At 39.4% G+C, this 18,191-nt stretch overlaps 1 protein-coding gene across 10 annotated transcripts in view; it reads left to right on the forward strand.

The window, feature by feature from the left end:
• LOC106061632 (atrial natriuretic peptide receptor 1-like) overlaps positions 1–18,191 on the forward strand; it is a 637,794-nt gene that overhangs the window by 565,964 nt on the left and 53,639 nt on the right. The gene's annotated exons all lie outside the window — the stretch shown is intronic.

An 18,191-nucleotide genomic window follows, 5' to 3' on the forward strand; every position in this document is an offset into this window, starting at 1 on the left:
AACAAAAAACATTATAACTATAAGAAACCAAAGTGTACATTCACACCAGACTCACTCATAATTTACATGTGACAAAGTTTATACCAGATTGTTCTTATTTAATGATTTGATTGCCAGGGGAACAAAAGAGTGTTTGTGTCTGTTTGTCTTTGCTATCGGTGTCTTGTATCTCTTTTGTGATGGTAAAATCACAAAATCCTGACACAAAGGGTGATTCTTTATTTCGAGGATCTTGTTAGCTTTTTTTATAGATGTTTGTCTCAAACAACTGCCCAAATGGGGTTTGTTTTTTGCCAATGATTTTTTTAGTTTTTTTTTTATTTTTAATGCTCAGATTGCCATACCAGGCAGTGATATTGAAACTTAAAATATTGCAGATGTGAGCGTGATAAAACATAGCCAAGCCCTTTTCGCTAACATTAAACGAGGACAGTTTTCTTAGTAATCGTAATCTTTGCTGCCCTTTTTTGTTGATATAATCAGTATTTGCAGTAAAATTTAGTTTATTGTCTAGGATAGTACCCAGGTATTTAAAGGTTTGCACAATTTCAATAGTCTCTCCAGCTACAGAAACAATATCATTTTCCGTCTTGTCCCTACGAAAATCGATTATCATTTCTTTGGTTTTTTTTACATTTAATAATAAAAAATTATCTTTACAGTATTTTTCAACGTGTTCCAATGAACACTATTGCTAGTTTTTTTTTTTTTGTTGTTGAACCAATACAGTGAGGTGATTACCTACTTTTATTTGATTTTTACTGAAATGTAAAATCCCAATGTTTATTACATTTATTCAAATGCTATTGCGAATCTAACAATAATATTTAATTAAAATTATAAACAGACTTAGCATCATATGAACAGGTTTCTTTTGTTATACTTTAAATTATATATATATATATATATATATATATATATATGAATATATATATATATATATATATATATATATATATATATATATATATATATATATATATATATATACACATATAAATGTGTATATATGGTGATCGGTCATTTCATCCCCGGTCACTTCATCCCCGGTCACTTCATTCCCGGTCATTTCATCCCCTGGTCACTTCATCCCCCGGTCACTTCATCCCTAATTAAATATTTTATATATAAATATGATTATGTAGAATGCTTTTTGACATTTTATGACTTGTTACTAATGCGTTTATAGTGTTTCCTCTTCCACTTTGTTTTCTTAATGACAAATCTTATATTATATGTTAAATCTGGGTGTGAATGAAGTGACCAGGGGATGAAGTGACCAGGGGATGAAGTGACCAGGGGATAAAATAACCGGTGATGAAGTGACCGGCGATGAAGGGACCGGGGATGAAATGACCTGGAACCTATATATATATATATATATATATAAATTTTAATGAAAATCTTTAAATGAAATGTTATAAGAATTCGGTGAACTTATGTCCATGAACCCTCGTCAGCTCTCTCGTGTTAATAAAGACATTTTTTTGATTAACTAGGCCGTGTGATGTAGTGTATTTTTTCATTCGTGCATCAATGTTTATTAAACCTCGTTAACTTTCTCGTATTAAAAAAAAAAAGAAACACTGACTAGATTTAGATCTAATCTAGATTTTTCACTCTAGGTATAGATTTATTTACACTTGATCTAGATTTTTCACACTAGATCTAGATTTATATTCTAATTAAAATCACTGTAGATTCTAGATCTAGAATTTCTAGGTCTACATTAGACCGGTCATGCGGTTCGTGAGTTGGACTGTCGTTCGGACTTATCGATGGTCCCGGGATCAAACCCTGCTCTCCCATCCCCCGTCGTCCTCCGGGAGGTTTGGACTAGTAAGTAAATTATCTTCAACTCTGATGGAACATCCGAAACATGGAAAACATTTTACAAACAAACATTTCATATAATAATAATAATAATCATAATCATAGAATCAACCCAAGAATAAAACAACTATTGAAAGTTTGTATGAATAATTGGAAGATAAACCTGTACCTTAATCGTGATAAACTAGGTTCTGTGCACATAAGAAGAGGTATATACCAGGGTGACTCACTATCTCCACTCTGGTTCTGCCTAGCGATTAATCCTCTATCTACATTACTCCAAGACTCTACAAACGGTTTTAGGGCTGACACTAAATGTACAAAATGTGTGTCCCACTTATTATACATGGATGATCTAAAGCTATATGCAGAAACCGAGTAAAAATTACATACCTTAATCAAAACGGTAAAATGCTTTAGTGACGATATCTGTATGTCTTTTGGCCTGGATAAGTGTGGCATCATAAGTATTAAAAAGGGCAAGGCAACGAACACCAACATTGAATTTGAAGGCATCGAGGAATTGAACTCCGCCTCTCTTTATAAATATCTTGGAATAAACCAGAATGCCAAGATAAACCATAAGAATTTAAAAGAGAACTTTCTTGGTAAATATAAGCAAAGAGTTAATAAAATCCTCAACACCAATCTGTCTGGCAGTAATCTCATCACTGCAATAAACAGCTGGGCCATCCCAGTGCTCCTTTACACGTTCGGTGTGATCAAATGGACTGACACCGACCTACATGACATTGACAGACTCACTAGAAAATTACTAACCAAGTTTCGATGCCTACACCCCAAGTCCTCCACCATAAGGTTATACCTGCCCAGGAAGGATGGGGGTCGTGGATTGCAGAACATCTTCAAATTGTGTAAGATACAAGTTTTAAAAATACGATCAAAACTTCTCGCCTCCAGCAACAAATTATTTTTCTTCCTACGGAAATACGACTCCGATGCAACCCCTCTGAACCTACACAATGCTGATGTCAATGTCGGTTTGGACGACGTAGGGCATGAAATTCGCCAATGGGAAGAAAAAACACTCCACGGAAAATTTCCGGCTTCATTACACGGGGACAACATCGACAAGGCTGCTTCCTTAACATGGCTCAAAGCAGGTCATCTCTACACTGAAACAGAAGGCTTTGTTACAGCAATACAGGACAGAGTAATCAGGACAAAAAATTACGAGAAGCATATCCTGAAACTCAATGTTATCGACAAATGCCGAAAATGTGGAAATGTGGGCGAGTCGATTGAAGACATTATGGCAGGATGTCCAGCCCTATCAGAATCAGCCTACCTAGGTCGCCAAAACCAAGTTGCAAAGTTAATAAACCAACACTTGGCTTTGACGCACAATTTGATCGGTAAGGACACTCCTCCTTATTATAAATACTCTCCACAAGAGGTTCTCGAGTCTACTGAACATCTGCTCTATTGGGATTTGGGACCGACAAAACGGTAGATTTCAATCGCCCGGATCTGATGTTCATCGATAAAAAAGAAAAAAAACGTTGCCTGTAAGGGGGCGGTACTGCTGCAGACCTGCCACATCACCAGAAAATTCCTCAGTGGAAACTGTTGAAGGGACTACGATGAATTTTGTTTCTCTTTAGCGAAACTCGACCCTGGCAGCGCCAGAGAATGACTACTCGTTCATTTCTAACATAATAATAATAACTAATACACCAGCACTTGGCTTTGACACACAATTTGATCGGTAAGGATACTCCTCCATATTACAAATACTCACCACAAGAGGTTCTCGAGTCTTCGGATCATCTACTGTACTGGGATAGGCCTATTTAGACTGACAAAACGGTAGATTTCAATCGATAAAAAAGAAAAGGCCGCTACCATTATTGACATCGCCGTACCACTATCTCATAATTTTAAAAAAAACTGAGCTGGAAAAACAACGAAAATATGGAAACCTTGGCTTGGAGATTAAGCGTTTATGGAAATTATCTAAAATAACAATATACCCCATTATCATATCAACCGAGGGAATAATAACAACTGACCTCACAGATACCTTCAAGGCCCTTGGCATTCCTAGGAACATTCTCGTTGCCTGTCAGAGGGCGGTACTTCTGCAGACCTGCCACATCACCAGAAAATTCCTCGGTGGAACCTGATAAAGGGACTACGATGAATTTTGTTTCCCTTTAACGAAACTCGACCCTGGCTTCGCCAGAGAATGAATACTCGTCTTTTTTATAATAATAATAATAATTGTATTTATAAAGCGCTGTTAACAAACAAAATGTAGGCTCAAGGCGCTGTGTAATAACATTACAAACACAAACATTAAGGTTGAAATGACAATTAATCTTCAAAACAGTTTTAAACAGATAGACCTTAATGTTCTACTTAAAAGTGGTGTAGAATGTTGTCTATAAAAGAGCTCAACGAAATCTCAACGTCGTTCTTGAGGAAGGGAGGAGAAACTACTGCACCAAGCCGGAAGACTCGATTGAGACAAATGACATGAGACAGGAGTGGGGCATCATAAACAAAATAGCAGGAGCACAAGTCAAAAGTAAAAATAATCTTGCTACAAGAGACGAAAAAACATTAGCCAACGAGTTAAATGATTTCTATTGTCGCTTCGACACGAAAGATTTTAATTATCTAAGACTATAGCCACTTGAGGATGTCAATGTTAACAACTGTTTAGAATTAGCAATTATTAAAGAGCAAGTCTATAACATTTTCAAAAACGTCAACCCAATGAAAGCTGGTGGGCCTGATGGAATAAAAGGGCGAATCTTAAAAAAATGTGCTGAATCTACTTCATTACTAAACCATGAGTTACCACCTGTGTGAAAGTCATCTATAATTGCACCTGTGCCAAAGGTTTCCAAACCGAAGGAAATGAATGACTATAGACCTGTTTCACTTACTTCCATTGTGTCTAAATGTTTAGAAAACTTGGTTAAAATGTTTCTTCTGAATGATCTTTGTAGTAAGTTAGACCCTTTACAATTTGCTTACCAAAAGGGTAAAGGTGTAGACGATGCCATCCTAAATATTTTAAATTGTGTCTACAAACATAGGACTTACCGAACACTTATGTAAGATTGATCTTTATTGATTTCTCATCAGCTTTTAACACTATACAACTACATTTACTCATTGAAAAGATGAAAGCGTTGAAGATTATTCCATACATAATACAATGAGCTAATGAATTTTTGACCCAGAGATCTCAGAGGGTTAGGGTTAACAATGTTATATCAGATGCACTCATAGTTAACACAGGGGCGCCCCAGGGGGCTGTGACATCGCAATTGTGGTTCATTTTGAACACCAATGATTTTCAATCCGATTGTCCTTTTGCTCCTTCACAAAATTCACTGATGATGCGGCTCTTCTTGCCCTGCTCTCAGACGTAAATGATTATTTCAGAGAAATAGAACACATTTAAAAATACTGTAAAGATAATTTTTTATTATTTAATGTAAAAAAAAAGTAATGATAATCGATTTTCGTAAGGAAAAGAAGGAAAATGATATTGTTTCTGTAGCTGAAGAGACTATTGAAATAGTGCAAACCTTTAAATACCTTGGTACTATCCTAGACAATAAACTAAATGTTTACTGCAAATACTGATTATATCAGCAAAAAAGAGCAGCGAAGATTACGATTACTAAGAAAAACTGTCCTCGTTTAATGTTAGCAAAAAGGCCTTAGCTATGTTTTATCACGCTCACATCTGCAATATTTTAAGTTTCAATATCACTGCCTGGTATGGCAATCTGAACATTAAAAATAAAAAAAAACTTTATAGAATCCTAAATGCTGCTGGTAAAATCATTGGCAAAAAACAAACCCCATTTGGGCAGTTGTTTGAGACAAACATCTATAAAAAAAAAGCTAACAAGATCCTCGATATAAAGAATCACTCTTTGTGTCAGGATTTTGTGATTTTACCATCTCAAAAGAGATACAAGACACCGATAGCAAAGACAAACACTCTTTTGTTCCCCTGGCAATCAAATCATTAAATAAGAACAATCTGATATAAACTTTGTCACATGTAAATTATGAGTGAGTCTGGTGTGAATTTACACTTTGATTTCTTATAGTTATAATGTTTTTTGTTTGGTGTAATGCACAAATTGTAAGACAAATTTCGATACGGACAATAAAAATTATTATTATTATAAAAAAGACGAGTATTCATTCTCTGGCGAAGCCAGGGTCGAGTTTCGTTAAAGGGAAACAAATTCATCGTAGTCCCTTTATCAGTTTCCACCTAGGAATTTTCTGGTGATGTGGTTGGTCTGCAGCAGTACCGCCCTCTGACAGGCAACGAGAATGTTCCTAGGAATTTTAAGGGCTTTTAAGGTGTCTATGAGGTCAGTTGTTATTATCCCCTCGGTTGATATAACTATGGGGTATATTGTTATTTTGGACAATTTCCTTAGACGCTTAATCTCCAACCCTAGGTTCCCATATTTTCTTTGTTTTTATTTCTCAGTTTTTCTTAAATTATGACACAGTGGTACGGCGATGTCGATAATGGTAGCGGTTTTTTCTTTTTTATCGATGAATAGCAGATCCGGGCGATTGAAATCTACCGTTTTGTCGGTCCCAAATCCCAATAGAGCAGACGTTCAGTAGACTCGATAACCTCTTGTGGAGAGTATTTATAATAAGGAGGAGTGTCCTTACCGATCAAATTGTGCGTCAAAGCCAAGTGTTGGTTTATTAACTTTGCAACTTGGTTTTGGCGACCTAGGTAGGCTGATTCTGATAGGGCTGGACATCCTGCCATAATGTCTTCAATCGACTCGCCCACATTTCCACATTTTCGGCATTTGTCGATAACATTGAGTTTCAGGATATGCTTCTCGTAATTTTTTGTCCTGATTACTCTGTCCTGTATTGCTGTAACAAAGCCTTCTGTTTCAGGGTAGAGATGACCTGCTTTGAGCCATGTTAAGGAAACAGCCTTGTCGATGTTGTCCCCATGTAATAAAGCCGGGAATTTTCCGTGGAGGTTTTTTTCTTCCCATTGGCGAATCTCATGCTCTACGTCATCCAAACCAACATTGACATCAGCATTGTGTAGGTTCAGAGGGGTTGCTTCGGAGTCATATTTGCGTAGAAAGGAAACTGGAGGCGAGCAGTATTTTTAAAACTTGCATCTTACACAATTTGAAGATGTTCTGTAATCCACGACCCCCATCCTTCCTGGGCAGGTATAAACTTATGGTGGAGGACTTGGGGTGTAGGCATCGAAATTTGGTTAGTAATTTTCTAGTGCGTCTGTCAATGTCATGTAGGTCGGTGTCAGTCCATTTGATCACACAGAACGTGTAAAGGAGCACTGGGACGGCCCAGCTGTTTATTGCAGTGATGAGATTACTGCCAGACAGTTTGGTGTTGAGGATTTTATTAACTCTTTGCTTATATTTACCAAGAAAGTTCTCTTTTAAATTCTTATGGTTTATCTTGGCATTCTGGTTTATTCCAAGATATTTATAAAGAGAGGCGGAGTTCAATTCCTCGATGCCTTCAAATTCAATGTTGGTGTTCGTTGCCTTGCCCTTTTTAATGCTTATGATGCCACACTTATCCAGGCCAAAAGACATACAGATATCGTCACCAAAGCATTTTACCGTTTTGATTAAGGTGTGTAATTTTTGCTCGGTTTCTGCATATAGCTTTAGATAATCCATGTATAATAGGTGAGACACACATTCTGTACATTTAGTGTTAGCACCTTATAGGGGTATCTTGCCAGTCCCAAGCTAGGGTAAAGGAGGAGGGGTGATCGTAAGGCTAGCAACCTCACATCACTAAACTATTGCTACAGAAACCGGAATTACATCAAACCAACTAGAACTTGGTCAGGAAGGTTCCTTTGTGGAAGAGTCTATAACGTGTACTAGTGAAAGCCTTCTGTAAGCTAGCACACCGACAAACCTTCTGACGACCAAGACCTCAACCAGGATAGGGTCTTGGAACATCAGAACCCTGTATGATAGCGGCAGAATAAACGAAGTGGCAAGCGAAATGAGAAAGTACAAAATCAAGGTTCTAGGCCTCAGTGAAACACGATGGAATGGAAGTGGTCTAAGCAATCTGACAACTGGGGAGAGCATTATATTCTGGACATGAAGATTTAGACCACGATCACACACAGGGAGTAGCATTTCTACTGTCAAGAAAGGCATCAAGGCTTTGTTGGAATGGGAGCCAGTTTCCTTAAGACTAATGTCAGCCAGGTTTAATGCAAAGGGAAGGAAAACAACCATCATCCAGTGCTATGCACCAACAAATGCAGCACCAGAAGAAGAGAAAGAAGAATTTTATAACGCTCTACAATCAGTACTAGAAAAAACACCTAAAAATGATATCAAGTTTATTATGGGTGGCATGAACGCAAAAGTAGGTACAAACAATGCTGGAAATGAGCTCTACATGGGTAAACATGGTGCAGGCACAAGCAATGAAAATGGGGACTTATTTGCTGACTTCTGCGCATTCAACGATCTTATCATAGGAGGAACCATCTTTCCACACAAAACGGAAAACTAAATTGACCATTTTGCAATATCTCGGAAATGGAGGAGAAGTCTCGATGTTAGGGTGAGACGAGAAGCAGATGTAGCTTCTGATCATCATCTGCTAATAGCAACAGCGAGGATCAAACTTAAATCCTTTAAGGATTTTTCAGACAGACCACACTACAAATTCAACACTCAGTACTTAAAGAGCGAAGAAAAAAAGGTACTCTTTAATTGTGAGATTTAAAATAAATTTAGAGTACTTGCTGGACTAGTGACAGATGAAACCCTTGAGCAACACTGCCTCACTCTCCAAGAGATATGGAAAAGCACATGTACAGACGTCATCGGAAGGAAAACAAAACAACACAAGCAATGGTTGTCTGCGGAGACATGGGCCAAAATAAAGGAACAGAAAGAGCTAAAAGAAAAGATAAACCAATACCAGAATGAAGAACTAAAAGCTAATATTAGAACCCAGTATGGTGCAGTAAACAAGTCTGTAAGAAAGAATGCAAGAGATGACAAAAAATGCTTCCTTCATAAAATGACAGTCGATACAAAGAGACATGAAAAGGTTGTACGACATAACAAGAACCTTAGCAGGAAGAAATACTAACACCAACAAGCCAGTGAAAGACAAACAAGAAAAAATCATCACCAGCGATGTTGGACAGAAGGATAGATGGGCCGAACAATTTCACGAAATTTTGAACCGACATCCTCCTGAATCGATTCCGGACATTTCCCCAACAACAGAAGAAATAGATGTTAACACAGGTCCTCCTACTAAAGGGGAGATCATCAAGGCCATCAAGAATGCAAAAAAAAAGGAAAAGCGCTAGGTCCAGATGGTATACCAGTAGAGGCTTTAAAAGCAGACCCCAAAATATCAGCTGAAATGCTGCATCCACTTCTATGCAAAATTTGGGAGCAAGAAAAGTTCCATAAAATCTGGAAACTGGGCTACCTAATTAAATTACCCAAAAAAGTTGACCTCACTCAATGCAACAACTGGCGAGGAATCTGGGTAGTAGAGTTGGTAAAGACGGCGGAGCTGATGATGATATACTAATTCGGATAAATAAAGCTAGGTTTGCCTTTTCAACTCTTCAAACTATTTGGCGCTCTAAGGCATTATCTCTACACAAGATACGAATCTATAATACAAACGTTAAGTCTGTCCTTCTATACGGTTTAGAAACTTGGAGAGTCACTAAAAAAATATGGAAAAGCTCAAGACCTTTGTTAACAGATGCCTACGCCCGATATTAGAAATTAGGTGGCCAGAAAAGATAACTACTATCGATTTGAGGGAGAGAACTAGACAAAAGCCCATAGCCCAAGACATCACAAAACGAAAATGGAGCTGGATAGGACACACCCTGCGAAAACCAGCTACCAATGTTGCAAGGCAGGCACTTGACTGGAACTCACAAGGAAAGAGGAAAGTGGGCAGACCCAAGCAAACCTGGAAGAGGTCAGTCATCAGTGAAGCTGAGGGTACTGGAATGACATGGCAGCAGATGAAGAAAGCTGCTCAGAACCGAGTTCGGTGGAGAGGTGTGGTTGCGGCCCTATGCCCCCCTGGGAGTGCACAGAATTAAGTAAGTAAGTAAGTGTGAATCCTAAAACCGTTTGTAGAGTCTTGAAGTATTGATAGAAGATTAATCGCTAGGCAGAACCAGAGTGGAGATAGTGAGTCATCCTGATATATACCTCTTCTTATGTGCACAGAACCTGGTTTAATACGGTTAAAGCGCAGATTTATCTTCCATTTATTCATACAGACTTTCAATAGTTGTTTTATTCTTAGGTTGATTCTATGAATATCCAGGGTTTTTAATAGCCAATCATGCGGAACTGAATCGAAAGCTTTTTTGTAGTCGATGTAACACTTGTAAATTTCTCTTTCTTCTATTCGCTTGGTGCAATATAATACCATCTATAGTTAGCTGTACTTTACAGCCCATCGACTCTTCAATGCAACCTTGTTGTTACTCTGCTAGTAGCTTATGGGCAGAGCAAAATTTACACATTTTACTTTTTAAAAGTGAAGTTAATAGTTTATACACAACTGACAGATAAGTGATAGGGCGATAGTTTGATGATTGATTCGGATCACCTTTTTTGGAGAGGAGAGATGTTCTTCCTTCAGTGAGTTCTAACAGCATTGAAGACGATTTTGATATTAACTCGTTTAAACATGAAGCTAGTGGTACATGTACGGCTGTGAATTTTTTCAGCCAAAAGTTGTGTATATTGTCCGGCCCAGGAGCAGTCCAGTTGTGAGTTTTTGATATAGCTGCTGAGACTTCCTCAGCTGTAAAATCATCGTCAGGCATTTCTGGTATTAGGTTGTTTTTAGTTTGGATTATTATTATATGAGAACCCACACCTAAGTTTATGAGCTTTAACAACAGACCGGGCCGTGTGTCATAGGCTTGTTTGAGATCAATGAAAACCGCTAGAGTCGAATGACCAGGTCGATTCGTGTTGCCCCACTGGAAGCCGTCCGCCCCCTTCTGCATAAATGATGTCACCTGATCGATCGCATTTCGGTGCTGCCTGAAACCGCCCTGTTCAGGAGCAATGAGACCTTTCGTTTCCAGGAACCATACGAGCCTTCTGTTGACCATGCGTTCTGCCGTCTTCCCAACGTTGGACGTCAACGACATGGGTCGATAGCTTTCCGTCCGGGTCTGGGACTTTATCCTTTTAAGAAGGGGTACGATCGTAGACTCCCGCCAAGCCTTAGGGAAATCCCCTTGTGTCCAAGTTCGATTGACCAATTCCAACAGTTTCCGTCTGCCAACTGGGCCAAGATTCTTAAGCATCTCGTTGCTAAGACCTTCTGGGCCGGCGCCTTTCGTAATTTGCACTTCCGAAGTGTAAATGCTAGCTCTCCATGGATAAATACGTTAGTGAATGTGCTCGTCTCATCCTCGACATAGACCATGCAGCGTTTAGCTTTGGCCTTTCTAATGCCATTAAAGGCCTTCGACATGTCGCTCCGTTTCGCTGACTTAGAAATGGCCGCAAATGCACGGTTTAGAGCGTCCGACCTGTGACGGTCTGTGACCACCATGCCCTGAGCCGTTAACAGGGGCGCTGCTGCTTTTGGTTCTTTTGCCCTAGCCAAGTTATTAAGGAGTTTCCATGCTTGCCGTCAATCAACAAGGTCCAGGTTGGCACATGTCTTGGTCCACTTTAGTCTCGTAACCTCCGCAATGGCTTCCTTCACCTCAACCGACAGCTTATTGTTAGCACGTCTGGTATCATCTTTTGGACGACTAATGTGCCGCCTGCGTGCGGCCCTCCTCAGTCGGATTAGGCGTGCCAAAGCGGGAGACCAAAAGGGCCTAAACCTACGCCCACCATAAGACCTCGGGATAGCCCTACGAGCGGCGCTCAGAATGGCCTTCACGAAGAGTCGGTAAACCCGGTTAAGGCATCCAACTTGGACTTCCAGCCAGCTCAGAGACGCATTCGGCGCTTTCTTAAGAGGCCCCAATTGGCACGCCCCCATTGCCAGTGTGCAAAAAGGTCGGTGGGCAGTCTTTACCCTGCAAGACAACCAGATTCGTTTCGCCGCCATCTGACTCTGGTCACCCCCAGATGGGTGATTTAGCGTTAAAATCGCCTGCAACGATCGTCCTTGTGCCGAAGGGCTCATGCAGTTTGAATTGCAGTTCAGACTTGGTTGGGTTGTAAAGGTTAACGCATGTGAATTGCTGACCAAATTTGAACACCTCGACTATCAGCGTATCCGTCTGCTCGGGTCCCGCAGGGGCGCTGGATTCCACAACACGGGCCGTTAACGAATTCCTTACAAACGTAATGAGTACCTGGCAACGCGAGCAGGAACACCGTTAAGCCGTAAAGCCAGAAACAAGGGGTGGTCCCTCCTCCGAACCTTGTATCGCTCTACAATTGTATGGACCTCAACCCGTTTATGCAAGAACTGCCGATTCAGGTTAATGTGGATTATCCGAAGCTGTTTGCTACGGTCGTAACCGAGTGGGGGAGCACCATTACGCCCTTTAGCCTTGTCTCCTGGTGCTGTCATCTTTCGGGATTTGATGGGGGGCACAACTTCCCCTAATATGCTGAAGGCCTTCACATCAGCGCTCAATGGACTGGGCCCCGACGTTGTGCCGGGGGGGGTGCTGGCCACCTGACACACACCCTGAAGAGGGAACCGTTCCTCCTTTAAAAGATTGGTTTCCAATGGTAGCACACTTTGCGACTATAAAGCCATTGTATGGTCGGAGCCTCTTCGACCGGTACTGCTCAGACCCGCTTTTTTCGAACTTAGAACTAGACATGGAATTGAGAGAGGTGCCCCAGGAGGGGCGTCGTGCTGGTTGCATGTTGACAAATCGGACCGTCCCATTGGTGAGAAAATAGCTAGATACCCTGGACTGGGGTCCAAGGCTGCTGAACCGTTGTCGGCACTGCCTGCTCCTCTTAGCGTAAGAGGAAATTTTGGAAGTCGTTTCTCACAACGTTCGTAACCAATGCCGTTGGCGTGGCGGCTTCGTGCAATGCCGGTGTTTCCGGAAACACTGGCTCCGAGACCTCCCAGCGTTTATGGCGCGCTGTTACCTTTTATCCTGCTTATCCGTCCACTTCCGTAACCATAAGCGGAGCGGATTCAAGTTCTAACAAAAGGCAATGTAGTCTTCATTTCACGTAAGTGAAAATCAACTGACTTTTCTTGCTCGTTTAAACTTCTTTTTGTCATAAGAGGCGACATCGACTGAATACGTGTTTTATGTGTAACAAGAATAACATGAAAAAATACTTAAAAAAAATAATATATCTTTTTACAAAGTTATAAAAAGGAATCTAGCAAAATTAGTATAAGTTGAATTCGTCCTTTGGGGAGGCTTGAGCTCTGATTGAACAAGTTTTTTTTTCTATGCATTTAAAAGGCGTTCACAGTAACATTCACATTCCCCACCTTTTCCCAAATGGTCCAGACAAGTGATGGATAATATCACATTGAAAAAGTTAAAAACCAACAACATTAAATTACGCTAACCAAAAACAATTGGTAAAAATATTTCTAATCCCACAGATTTATTATCGTTAGTCTAGATCTGTTACAAATTTAAAAACTAATTGATAAGATTACATTTAATATACAAATTTCGTTTTAAGGTAATTTTATATTTCTCTTCTTTACAACTTATAGGGCGATTATTTTGTTCTTAATAACTAATGAATAATTTCAAATAAAAAGGAGCACTGTTGGTAGCCCCCGAAAGGGGAAAAGACGCTATTAGCTTTTAGGGGCATGTCTATCCGTCCCGTTTAGATCTCGTAAACCAGAAAAGATAGTGAAAATCCGACATCACAATATTTTAGACCATTCAAAGTTCTGATGCAACGGCTATTTTTTTCTTTTCTGAAAGCGAAATTTTTTTTTTTTTTAATCACTTATGCAAGCAGTTTTTTCATAAAAATACACCACTTTTACAACTATTCACTATTAATAGTAACAAACAATTGTGGCTCATTATTAGTGACATATGTTCATGTCGTATTTTAAAACAATTTATGAAGACGGTTGTAGATTTTTAGTCAAAATTTTTTTATATATATTTTTATTGTTAACTTATGTAAGTTATGTTATACTAAGTACTATATTTACACACTAAAAATGTTTTTTATTTTTGAAAGAGAAAAAATCTATTTAGTATGCATATAAGTATGCATATAATTTAAAACAACAATTAATAAGTAGTTTTTCATATTATCGCGTGAACTGCAAGACGTGCATAACCAAGGGAAAAAAAAGGATTTTTTTATTTTTATTTTACGAAATGTTTTATTCTTGAAGAATAAGAGATTGGTGTGACAGGTGGGGAAATGTGACGTGTGTTTGGCGCGTTTTATGTCTAGGGGATGATTATTTTTAAAACTATCACACACCAACCTATCAGCATATGAATCGGGAGCAGACACGCAATGAGACAAGCAATGAAAGATAGATACAAAAGTTAAAAATGAAGAATATTTATTTACATAAATATACATATAAGAATAAAAAGGGGGAGGGTTTGCATCTATCTCTAAATAATACTAGATTTAATCATCAGTCTTGCACTTAATAAGAGAGTATGTCACTTTGTCCTCTGACTTAGCTGGTTTTCCTGTTGATGTCGCAGCTGGCTGTGTCCTGGCTTGAGGTTCTGAAGCTGGAGGTGGCGCTCTAGCGGATAGAGGGACGCCGGTGATATAGTTCTTGTGGAGTCTCAATCCCAAGTTCTAATATCTGTAGTGGGCACAGTAGGGCGGGTGGCTGGCTACCGTGGGCACAAGGTTACTGCGCGCAGAGCTGATCTGCCGTGGGCAGCGTAGTTGACAGGATATGTCCAGTGAGTTGCAGAGGGTTGGCGTAGCTATGACGTCTCGCACAGACCTGAGTCCATAGGGACGTCGCACCTAATAAGTTGACCGGTGGGCTGTCGATTAGGTGGGCAAGGCCGATAGCGCCAAGTAGTAGAGTTGAGTAGATCTCAGTAGGCAAGTGCAGTGCTGAATAGCACTAAGCACATAAATGGGAAGGTAAGTAATCCGATAAATAGATAGGCAGACACTTGAGGGAGGCTGCGGATAAATAAAGACAAGTTAGGACGTGTCTCTCATGCATCTTATCGATGCCCTCGACTGAGGTGCATTCGTCAGATTGGTAAAATTGCTTTAGAGCACAATGGGGAGATGATGACAAATGGGATTTGGAAAATAGATGGCTGATAGTAGCAATATAAAAAGGTACATAAAAGGGAAAGTAATAATATAAAAATGTACATAAAAGGGGAAATAATAATTTCAAATAAATAACACAGGTGGATAGAGAAAGAGAGGGGGGGGGGAATTGGGCGGTGGTCAGCGACCAAGACGGTTTGTTTACATATGACCGTGGGTCGAGAACAATGGAACGCGCTTGAATGGAGAGGGTGTCCGTTCAAGCGGCGCAACTCTCAGAGTAAAATGAGTAAAGGAGAGATAATTCATAACTCTTTTCTAGACGCAGTATTAGTGCGCTAGTAAAATTATCAAGGCGGTCAACCGAGATAAAGGAAATAAAATAAGATGTACAAATATATACATGGTTGCATCAACGATCAATTAAACAGCGTAGCATTAATAGATTAATGCAATTCATAAATACATACATAGGGCATGTTTATGTTCTCTACTTACGCCAGTGAGAAATACACAATGCACTAATTAAATATAAATGAAATAATACACTACACATGATAATATCCAATTTAAATAGCACAAAAGTAATTAAGATGGAACTTGTGATTAAGTTCGGCTTACCACCAGGTATTCCTCTAGGAGTAAGAATAAATGAAGTAGTCCAGACTCGATTGCTCAGCGATAGAATGAGAAATGAAAGAGAGTCTGGCTTTATTTGGATCTACTTTATATAGGCCTGGAAAATGTGGGCGGAAACAGGAAATGTCCTAGGCTCAGAATTATCTTACACGTGGGTGAATTAGACTTGGGATGGGAGTCGCACATTGGTACGTCGAGAGGCGCTTTGACTCGAGTAATCTCCTAGATCAAAGAGAGACGTAGGAGAAAGGGGGGGAGGAGTGACTTGCATTCCACACAAGGTGGTGTCCACTGCGGCTGTCAGACATCCTGCCGATAAGATCAAAGAGAACGTGTCCATCTTTGCCCCGGTCAATGGAAGATAAGTCGAAAGACGCGGCCTAGCTATCTCCAATGTGGTCAACTAAGTCTAGCCTGGAGGGGAAAAGGTGGTGCGGGTGAAGAATTTATGGGTAGGATGGGGAAATAATTAAAATAAAATAAATAAATAATGAAAAATAATAATTAATGCTGTGACAAATTTGAGTGACTCTGACAGCGAGTTTTTGACTTGTCACAATTGGCCCTTTACAAAACAATTAGATCAATTAGATATTCATTATAAGACATCAGTTAGGCCAGGTTCACATCTAACTTCACATTCACTTTCACCTATCCTTTGGTCTGCTGGACCGCTGGGGCACCACACGAGATCTGTTAACCTTTTTCTCCATTATTTTCTGTCATTTGTCTTTGATAGAATTTCATTCTGATAATATTGAAACCTGCCTGGGTGGACCACTTTGAAACCTTGTTTTTGGTAGCTCTCGCCAAATTTAAATGTATTTCTTTTTATTCTTTTAAAAAGTATAACGGTCAAATTTGGTTTTCCCTGTGTGATCAACGAGCTAGTAATTCTTTTCCCAACGATTTACATCAACTGTCAAATTTCTAGGACAATCATTAGAGCCGTTTTCGATAACCGTATCCAGGTTCCACCCAGTAGAGTTTTGTTTCCACGAAGGTGCGAGTTGAATATTTAATTTGTTTAGAAACAAAATGAAATGTAGATGTAACTATATTATTTTGTGTGTTGAGGGTGGTGAATTCTTGGGCGTTACGACGCCAGAAGAAATAACAAAATGGGTTCCGACCCCCCAAAAAAAACGCATAGCTTAGGAAATATTTTAATATTGCATTAAGAAACCCAAAAAGAGGAAGCCATTATACGCTGAATGAATTGTTAGGGGTGGTGACGGGAGGGAGCTAGAAAAGTGATACTAGAATTTTCAGGCCAGAAATATGTGTTTGTGTGTGGGAGGTCGATACAAGTGGGCCGTTCTAATACAAGGAAACTTATCATAACGGATGGGCCTAAATTATGTTAGGAAAGCGGGGTAGGTTCAGCCCAAATATTATATACTATTTGACCGGCGGTGTAGCAGCATACGCCGCTATTTTGCAGGGCCGGCCCTTGGCCACTGCAACCTATGCGACCGCAGTGGGCCACTCACTTTCATAGGTGTAAATTTTAAATTAAAGCATTTTATAACTTATAACAGATTTCCCGCGGCCTCCTGAAAATCTCCTGAAATTGCAAAGTATACGAAAAAGTCCTGGGGAAATTATTTAAATCTTTTGAAAACTCATACTAATCTCTTGAATTATATAGACTAAAATTGTCATTTCGGGGTGTCATTCAATATGGAAAACGCAAATCCTACGAGCAATAAATAAAAACGGCATTATCACGTTATTGTGGAATCTGATGAAAGAAGCTTCTCGCGCCTCAAACTAATGAAGAATTACTTGAGTTCAACAATTCTCAAAGATAGATTGAAACATTTGGTAATTCTTGCTATTGAGCGTGATCTATGTAGTAAACAGAATTATTATGATATACTGTATGACTTTGCTACACGCAAGGCTCGTAAAGTAACTCTGTACGTAGTAAAGAATGAATAAAATGCATAGACGAATTTATTTTCTAATACAAACTCTTAATTTTTACTTATTATCCTCTTCCCTACACAAAATTGGCACCGCGAAATACGTTTCGCAAAAGGCCCCACAATGGTTAAGTCCGGCGCTGCTATTTAGTGTTTGTAAAATGTTTTACATATTTTGGATGTTCCTTCAGAGTTGAAGATAGTTTACGACCTAGTCTAAACATCCCGCAGGACGAAGGGGGATGGCAGCGGGCAGGGTTTGAACCGGGGACTATCGATAAATCCAAACGACAGTTCAGCGCGCAAACTGCACGATCAGGCAGCAATCCGTAGTGACGGGTGAATACTACTTGTTCTCCCCCTCCCTCTCGTTTTTTCGTGAGGTAACTCTATCGCAGAAATAGTGATATTTCCTTTACTTCTTCTTCTCGTCTAAACTGTTGAGCCATGAAGAGAATTATATATATATAGATTGTTTGTTTTCCTAAAAAAATTATTGTAATAATTTAAATATTTCATAAACGTATATTGCGAACTACGGATT

Source organism: Biomphalaria glabrata, chromosome 18, assembly GCF_947242115.1.
Source record: "Biomphalaria glabrata chromosome 18, xgBioGlab47.1, whole genome shotgun sequence".
In the NCBI taxonomy this organism is placed as follows: Eukaryota; Metazoa; Mollusca; class Gastropoda; family Planorbidae; genus Biomphalaria; species Biomphalaria glabrata.